We start from the raw sequence: 9,910 nt of genomic DNA, 5'->3' as shown, positions 1-9,910 counted from the left end.
CACAAGGAAAAGAATCGGTCAGATTGCCATGTGCTCACTGTTCTACTTTACATTTTCTGTCATTTTGTTTCAAGCACTACCTCTCCTTCTCTCCTTTCCCAAAAAGCAATCCTTATCCTTAAGTTGGTGTGTTTAAATTCCACATGTAGTTAATTTTTCTACGTATATATCATACTATAGTTATATACTATATATCCCTTCTAAAAACTGCTTTTCCACTCAACATTTTTTAGATTTATCTATGCTAATACATGTAATTTTATTTCACTTATTTTTACTCCTATATGCCATTCCATCATAAATGTATATATATTTATCTAGTTTTCTACGATAGGCAGTTGTGTTGCATTAATTCAAATAAGATAGAAAAAGATTCTCAGATTATTGTATTTATTTATTTATTTTGCACTGGAGGGGAGGGGAGGTCTTACTCTGTTACCCAGGCTGGAATGCAATGGCACCATCATGGTTTACCACAGCCTCAACTGCCGGGGCTCAGATGATCCTTCTACCTTGGCCTCTTGAGTAGCTAAGACTACAAGGACATGCCACCATGCCCAACTCATTTTAAAAATTTTTTGTAGAGACAAGGTCTTGCTATGCTATCTAGGCTGGTCTTGAACAGCTCAAGTAATCCTCTTACCTTGGCTTGGGCTCAAGTAATCCTCTCACCTCGGCCTCCCAAAGTGCTGAGATTACAGGTATGGGTCCAACTTTGAACTATTTTATTTATTTATTACTTCTTTTTAGATTGGAAAATATAGTTTATTTTAAAAGTACATTAGAGAGAGAGAGAGGGAGAGAGAGAAAGAGAGAGGGAGAAAGAAAGAGGAGATTAATCTCCCCAAGATAGGGAAAGGAGCCAAAACCAGAAAACATGGCAACTGCCATAGCTCAAAGAGCACATGGCCACACTAGAGTCTAGTAAGGCAATGTCCCAAATTATTTTAATAAGAATTCAACTATGTTAGAGATTTTATATCTTTTTTTTTTGAGTTGAAGTCTCACTCTGATGCCCAGGCTGGAGTGTGGTGGCACTACCATGGCCACCGCAGCCTTGACCTGCTGGGCTCAGGTGATCCTTCTACCTCAGCCTTCAAGTACCTGGAACTACAGGTGTGTGCTACCATGTCGGGTTTATTTTATTATTTATTGTAGAGACGAGGTCTCACCAAGTTGCCCAGGCTGGTCTCAAACCCCTGGGTTCAGACAATTCTCTCTCCTCAGTCTCCCAAAGTGCTGGGATTACAGGCTAAACCACTGCACCCGGCTGAGGTTTTATATCTTTAAGAACAAAAGGTAGAGGAAATTCCAAAGGTCTCTTCTGAATTAAAGAAGCAATGAAACTTGAACAAGCACTTTTATGTTTCAGAAAACAGGGGAGTCAATTTATTACCAGAGCAACAAATTAAGATTTAAGATTTTGGGGAGCTAAAAACACAGTAACAGCTTCTGGAATCCTAATTATCTTTAAAAAACAACTTTGCTATGCATAAATTAAGATGTCATTGGGTATTCTTTATTGTGAAGTCCCTACTAATGTCTTTTAGCCTTTTATAACTTTTTAATTGAGTCATTCACCTTTTTCTTATTGATCTGTAAGAGTTCTTAAGAAAATCCTGCATAGGAGTCACTTGTTAACCATATGCAGTGTGAATTTTTCAGCCTGTGGATTGAATATTAACTTTCTTAATTGTGTTTTTTGATGATCAGATATCCTAAATGCGAATAAAATCAAATTTCTAAATGTTCTTTTCATAGGTGTTATGGTTAAAACAAGGAAGGATAAACAGAGACCGTATGTGACCTGCAAGGCCTAAAATACTATCTGGGGGTTTATGGAAAAAAATGAAGGTGATCCCTGCACTAGACTGATGACTTGAACATGGCTGCAATTCAGAGTTTAAAGAGTTGAAGCTGCCACCCTCACTGTTGAATCTACTTGAAGATATCCGTGAAACTGGTGAGTGAATGTTGGCACACTGAGTCCAGGCACCAAAACTGGTCTAAGCCTTCATGCTCATGCTGACCTGCTGGCTGAAATAGCAGAAGGAATCTATGTTACTTCCTCTTTCCAAATCCTTTGTAACATATATAATTGGAGGACCTTAGTTTTCATATGGAACCCTAGCTGAAAGGAATTTACAGATGTAGTTTGGAGCATTCCATGGTTTCCAAATAGAAGTGTAGAATGAAGGTTGGAAGAGCCCATCCAAAGTATCTACCACATCCTCCAAGTAATTTCTTAAACAATTGATAGAATTATACCAAAATAGCCCATGAAGAGAATTCCTATACTGCCTGTTGTAAAGATAATAGCAATAAAACAAACTTTTAAATGCTTACTATGGGCCAGTTATAAGCACTTCACATCATTATTTTATTTATTTTTATAATGAGCCTGTGAAGTAACTATAATGATTACTTCTATCTTACAAATGAGAAAACTGAGTCTTAGAAAACTTAAGTAATTTGCCCAAGGTTGCTTAAGTGGTAAGTGGTAGAGCTGGAATTCAAGTTCAACTGTGTCTGAGCCAATGCCCTCTTGTGCGTCTGATCCTGTGTAATCTTATATTTGAGCGAGATTAAGAATGAGATAGACATATGAAAACAAAAACAACTAAAGGAGATTCAAGTCCTCTCCCCCATCAAACACATTGTAAATCCTATAAAAAGTTAGGCTTACAGGTCAATGGGATTAAAAACCCTCTTGAGAGTCTAACCTTGTTCACAGATTTAATAATTTCACACTTTAAACATTTACTGGTGTCCAATAAACATCCAGAACACTGCTAGGTTTTGGAGAAACCGAGTAAGACTCTGTTCCTGTTGTCAAGTGGTGAGGTAGAAACATATCCACAAAACGATACATTTAATTTTTTTTTCTGGAGAGCAATTTTATTACATTCCTACTATGGTTTCTCTTTATATGTGATTTAACTTGAAACACGCAGAAAACTGTGTGTGTGGAAAAATGTTCAACAGTATTTAGTTAGTAATAGCTAGTTGCTTAGCTTTTTTTTTTTTTTTTTTTTTGAGAAAGTAGGATTTATTGAGAGGACAGAAAAACTCAGAGCCGAAGGAGACCTGAGGAGGTTGCTCAATTTTATTTATTTATTTTTTTTTGAGTCAGAATCTCACTCTTGTCACTCAGGTTGGAGTGCAATGGCACAGTCACGGCCACTACAGCCTTGACCTGCTGGGCTCAGGCGATCCTTCCACTTTAGCCTTCCAAGTAGCTAGAACCACAGGCATGTGCCACCACGTCTGGCTAATGTTTTGATTTATTGTAGAGATGAGGTCTCACCAAGTTGCCCAGGCTGGTCTCGAACCCCTGGGCTCAGGCAATCTTCTGGCCTTTGCCTCCCAAAGTGCTGGGATTACAGGTGCAAGCCACCATGCCTGACTTGTGCTTAACTTTTAAAATTCAACTTTGTTGAGGCATAATTTACATTTAATAAGATACACCCAGTTTAAACGTATAGTGTGGTAAGTTTAGACAAAAGTAAAAATCTATGTAACCATTATCACATTCTTTCTTCTATGTTTCCATAATGTTTTTTGAGATTCTTCCATGTTGTGGTGTGTATTTCATTCCTTTTATTGCATAGTAGTGTTCCATTGAGTGGATATACCACGATTTGTTTATCTACTTATCATTTGTTTATCTGCTTATCTGTGGAAAAACATTTGGGTTGTTTCCAATTTCTGAGTATTATAAATAAAGCTTCTATGAACATTGGTGTATAAGTCTTTTTTGGGGGAGGGGCACAGATTTTCATTTCTGTAGGGTAAAAACTTAGAGATGGAATTGCTGGGTTCTTTTTGTGCTGCTATAACAGAGTATCTGAGATTGGGTAAAAGAAATTTATTCCTCACAGTTCATGAGGCTGGGAAGTTCAAAATCAAGACCTCGCTTGGTAAAGGGTGGAAGGGCAAGTGATAGCTGAATGCTGTGTGAAGCATCATTTTTAAGGGCCTTATTCTCATTCATGAGGGAGAGGCCTAAATGTCCTAATCACCTGTTAAAGGTTCTACCTCATAACACTATCATACTAACCACACTTGAATTTTAAGGGGAACACATATAAACCATAGTATATACCAGGTATATGTTCAACTTATAAGAAACTTCTCAACTGGTTTTCTAAGTGATTATACCATTTTGCATTCCCACCAGTAATATGTGTTTTAGTTGTTCCACATTATGTTAGTCTTTAAAATTTTATTCATCCTAGTGGATATGCAGTGGTAACTTACTGTGGTTTTAATTTGTATTTCCATAATGACTAGAGATTTTGAGTATCTTTGCAAATATTTATTGACCCATTAATTTATCTTCTTTTGTGAACTGTCTGCTTAGATCTTTTGCTTTAAAAATAAGTTTTGTATTTGTAATATTTTATTGTAAATGTTCTTTAGTATTGTGGATATAAGTCTTTTGTCATATACATACATACATACATACACACGACACACATATACATCTCTCTCTCTCTCTCTCTCTCTCTCTCTCTGTATGTGTACATATACATACATTTTTTCCAGGCTATCTTACTTTCCATTTTCTTAACAGTGTCTTTTCAAGACACAAACTTTCAAGTTTTTCGTCATAGAAATCCTGTTGTCCTAGCGCAATTTGTTGAAAAGACTATCTTTGTTTAATTGCATTGACATCATTGATTGACCATACATGTGTAAGTTTATTTTCAATTTATTTCCTTTTCTCAAAATTGTTTTAGCTATTTGATATCCTTTGCATTTTCTTTTTTTTTTTTATGTCTCTTGAAAGTTGTTTTATTTACAATGCCAACTTTTAAAAGATCACTAAAGTTAACTGGACAATAAACTAGGCAAACATTACTTTACAAAAAAAGAGGGAAAGCCCAAAATGCCACTTTCTATAGAGAACCCACAGCAGTTTTATTCAGAGCAAAGAAAAAAGAAACTTTCGATCGTATTAGAAGAAACTCAGCCATAGGCTTGGAATCTGTACTCAAACTACACGTGCAATGAGGACAATGTTCTGCTCATACAACTGATTTGTTGCTGCATTTGTCTACTGCTTGTCTAATATTAACAATTATAAACAGAGCAGTGCAACTAGTATTTGAAACAATCCTTACAGTGTTACAGTGTCAGGTACAACATTTCACTTCTCCTCACACCACTGGTTCTCTTTGCAAACCTGCGCTTCCCCTTCTTCAGTAAAGTCGTTTATGATATTGAAGGTCTTGCGAATTTCCTCAGGAGTTTTCCCCTTGACCATATTGGCAACAGTCTTGCAAGTAACATCAAGCAAACCTTTGATGTCTAAGTAGCTTGCAGCCAGAATAAGTTCAAAAAGTGTTCCTTGATCAACTTTCAGGAATTCTTGATCCCAAACGGGGATATCATCTGTTCGCTTTTCTTTGTTCTTATCATCCTCAGGAGGAAGAGGGTCATCTTTGTGTTGAGTGCACCACTGAATGACCTTTTTAAAAATTGCTGCATTGACATTTGGGAGAGGACCTGGGTCATCATCTCCTTCATTATCCATTCCCAAATCTTCCAACATGGTCTTGATAGTCACAGATTTTTGGCCATCTCCACATCAACTTCAAATATCTCTCCATCAGAACTCTGCAACTTAATTGAAGGCATCATGCTGGGTCTTAGGGAGACGGCCCGCAGAGGCTGATGAGAGCGGGGCAGCGTCTGCACAGCAGGAGGACAGTGGAGGTTTTGAGGACAAGGCCACCTGCATTTTCACTTAGAATCAATTTATCAGTTTGTACAAAAAAGCCTGCAGGAATTTAGACTGGGATCGCATTTACTCTCTAGATCAAATTGGAGAGAATTGATATCTTACGATCCATGAAGATGATATATCTCTCCATTTATTTAGGTACTCTTTCAGCAATGTTTTACCTTTTAATGTCATATCTTGCCTATATTTAGTTAATGATTAGCTAGTTCACTTTTGATTCTATTGCAAATAGTATTACGCTTTACTTTCCAATTGTTAGTATATAAAAATATAATTGATTTTTATATTGCCCTTGTATTTGAAAATCTTGCCAATTCACTTATTAGTTCAAGTAGCTTTTTTGTAGATGTCTGAGGATTTCCTATGTACAAGATCATTTGGGATAAGGAAAGTTCGACTTGCTTCTTGCCAACATATATGCCTTTTTTTCTTTTCTTGCTCTATTGCACTAGATAGTACATCTGTGCAATATTGAATAGAAGTGATGAGAGCAGACATTCTTGCCTCGTTCCCAATCTTAGGGGAAAAACATAAAGTCTTTTACTATTAAGCTAGCTTTAGGTTTGTGTAGATAGCTATTCAGATTGATTATTTCTTGTGTCTGCTTTGTTGATATGTCTTTCAAGGAATGTCTGCATTTAAGTTATCAACTTTATTGTCAAAGAAGTGTTCATAATGTTCCTTTACTATTTTAGCAAACAAGAGGACCAAAAAAAAAACGGAATTATTTTTTGGAGGGCAGACCCTTCGTAGTACAGGCTTCCCCCCCCAGGTAAATGTTCTAGGAACCCACTGGCATCAGTGTACCAGATAGTGTTGTTGTGAGAGGCTGTTTGGTTTCAGTGAATTGTTTTTTTTTGGATTCTTTAACATGTTTGCCCATTTTATAATGGGTGATTTACGAGTGCACCTGCCCACACCATGCTGAGTGTTCAGCAGTTTTTGATAAAAAATGGAATGGTCTCTGTGCCCCACTCTCCATATTCACCTGATCTCACCCTGAGTGACTTTTTTTGTTGTTTCCCTGGATGAAGAAAGTCCTCATAGGGAAACAATTGGCCAGTGTGGAAGAGGTGAAACAAAAATGGCAAAAGCATCCAAAATTTATAAATTCAAAAACTGTTTTGAGCAATGGGAAAGCATCTCGATGAGTGTATTGCATCAAATGGAGAGTACTTTGAATGTGACTGAAGGTTAAACACGTAAGAATAAATTCCCAATTTTTTATAAATAAATTCTAGTTTTTTGGGGGGGATCCCTTCTCATATGAAGAATCTGTAGTGCTGTTTCCTTAATATTAGTAGTTTTTCCCCATGACTGGTCTAGTTATAGGTTGATTAATTTTATCAAAATTTTCAAAGCAAATAGCTTTTGGTCTTACCAAGTTTTCTCTATTATCTTTTATTTTATTGATTTCAAGTTCTTATTATTTATTCTTTCTACTTCTTTGAGATTAACTTGCTCTTCCTTTTCTAGTTTCATAGGGTGGAACCTTAGATCGTGGTTTTTGACCTTTCTTATTTTCTGTACAAATATTTAAAGCTATAATGTTAATTCTAGGCAGTATTTTAGCTGCACCCTACATACTTTTATATGCTTTCATTATCATTCAGTTCAACATATTTTCCAAATTTCCCTTTGATTTCTCCTTTGATCCATGTGTTATTTAAAATAGTGTTATTTGATTTCTAGATATTTGGGTGTTTCCAAATACCTTTTTGTGTTGTTTTCTAATTTAATTCCATTGTGGTCAGAGAACATATTCTGTATGAGTTCAGTCGTTTAAAATTTATTGACTTGTTTTATATTTCAGTATATGGTCTTTACTAGTGATTTTTACATGCACAGTTAAAAGTAATGGGCATTCTGCTGTTGCTGGTGTAGTGTTCCGTAAATGTCAACTAGTTGATCTCATTATTAAAGTTTTCTACACCCTTACTGACTTTGTTTGCTTATTCTATCAACTGCTGTAAAAAGGGTATCGACATCTCTGACTCTAATTGTGGAATTTATCTATTTTTTTTGGTAGATGATCAGTTTTTGCTTCATGTAGTTTGTAGCTTTGTTATTAGGTGCATACACATTATAGTTGTTATTTAATCTTGGTGAATCAACCCTGCTGATATTATAAAACGTCTTTCTTGTCTTGAAGTCTTTGTCTGAAATTAATGTAACCACTTCAGATTTCTCATGATTAGTGTTTGCATATTATTTCTTTTTCCCTTTCTTTACTCTTAACTTACATGTGTCTTTATATATGCATAAAACATAGTTGTTTTACTTGCTCTGCCCTTAATTGGGTGTTTAGAACATTATGTTTAGTGTAATAATCTACATGATTAGCTGTACGTCTAACACCTTATTTCTTTTGTTTGTCCAACTATATTTCTTTTTTTTCTTTTTTGGATTAATTAATATTATTCAGTATTCCATTTATCCATTTTACTGGTTTATTAACTACAATTCCATATTTTTTTCAATGGTTGCTTTAGGGTTTATAGCATTTTAAAAAATATATACTACTTCAAATAAAATGCAAGAATCTTTTAACCATATACTTCTGTGTCCCTCATCCTTTTATTATTGTTGTCATTCACTTTACTACTACATGTCATAAGATCCACGATATATTATATTTGCTTTTGATAGTTTTAATTATCTTTTAAAGAAAAAAGTCTTTTATTTACAGTATCTTCTAAAACCTGTTACTAGCTTTCTGTTTTAGTCTCTTTTTTTTCTTTTTTTAAAAATTGTAAAGATGTGGGGTACAATTCAGGGTTAGGTATACAAATGTTGATTATGCAGGTACCCTTGTTGATGAGGTATGCCCCTCCTCTCCAGCAGTGTCCCTCAACTGCCAATCCCAGCCCCCTGTTTTAGTCTTAATTCTTAAACTTATTCAATTAAGTTATATATATATGTGTGTGTGTGTGTGTGTGTATCTATCTATCTATCTATCTATCTATCTATATATATATATATATTTTTTTTTTTTTTTTTTGAGTTGGAGTCTCACTCTGTCACCCAGACTGGAGTGCAGTGGCTGCTCCCGGCCACCGCAGCCTCTACCTGCTGGGCTCCGGCGATCCTTCTGCCTCAGCCTTCCGAGTAGCCAAAATTACAGGCATGAGCTACCACATCCAGCTGATTTTTTGATTTATTGTAGAGATGAGGTCTCGCTGCCCAGGCAGGTCTCGAACCCGCGGGCTCAGGCAGTCCACTCACTTCAGCCTCCCAAAGGCACGGGATTACAGGCTGAGCCACCGAGCCCGGCAGTAATATATATTTTATTGGTCACATTTTTATCATAGTGCTTACGTTGAATTTTGTTTACAAACCTAGAGCACACTAGATAGTGAGCTTCCAGGGGAGTGATCCAATGTTATTTATTTTTATATTTCTAGTATTTAGCAACATGTCTGGTTTAAAAAAGATATATATGAAATAGGAAACATCATAAAATATATTTAGCTACTATTTTAAGAAACAAGTGAACTATACTCTGTGGTTTAAGATTTGGGATTTTACAAGAAAAAAAATTCATAATTCATTTTAAAACACTTGTCTGGGCCGGCCATTGTACCGTGCTCCTGGTTTTCAAAGGCTGTGACCAGAGATTGAGAACACAAAAGCTTCAGTGTGTCTACTGAAAAGTGAAACAGGCACTAGAACTTACAGAAATCCTGGTTAGATTTATTCTGAGCCAAGTTTGAGGACTTATGCCCAGAAACACAAACTTAGTACAGACTGAGAATGTGTCCTGTGACACAGTATATATGCAAGGGGGGAACCCCAAAAAACCTGGAATTCTTTTTTAATTTTTTATTTGTTTAGGATGGGCCCCATGTAGTACACTCAGAATTTGTTTCTCCGGGTCAATGATCAATCAAAGTTTTTATCTGGAAGTTCTGAAAAGGTTGCATCACGATTTGTGGAAGAAATGTCTCAGGTTGTGGCAAACAGGCGACTGGTTCTTCCTCCGTGACAATGCACCTGCCTACACCACACTGAGTGTTCAGCAGTTTTTGACCAAAATTGGCATGACCCTGGGCCTCACCCTCCCTATTCACCTAAACTCACCCTGACTTTTTTTTCTTTCCCCGGATGAAAAAAGTCCTCAAAGGGAAGCATTTTGCTGATGTGGAAGTGCTGAAACAAAAA

At 36.1% G+C, this 9,910-nt stretch overlaps 1 pseudogene across 1 annotated transcript; it reads right to left on the bottom strand.

Moving 5' to 3' along the window:
* Positions 1–4,789: 4,789 nt before the first annotated feature.
* On the bottom strand, positions 4,790–5,643 carry LOC103272172 (annotated as a pseudogene). Its single transcript, XR_505107.2, has one exon. The product of XR_505107.2 is annotated as an S-phase kinase-associated protein 1 pseudogene (transcript).
* Between the last annotated feature and the right edge of the window lie 4,267 nt (positions 5,644–9,910).

Source organism: Carlito syrichta, unplaced genomic scaffold (assembly GCF_000164805.1).
Source record: "Carlito syrichta isolate Samal-C Ts95f unplaced genomic scaffold, Tarsius_syrichta-2.0.1 Scaffold312159, whole genome shotgun sequence".
NCBI lineage: Eukaryota > Metazoa > Chordata > Mammalia > Primates > Tarsiidae > Carlito > Carlito syrichta.
This window is presented reverse-complemented; position numbering and strand designations above follow the sequence as displayed.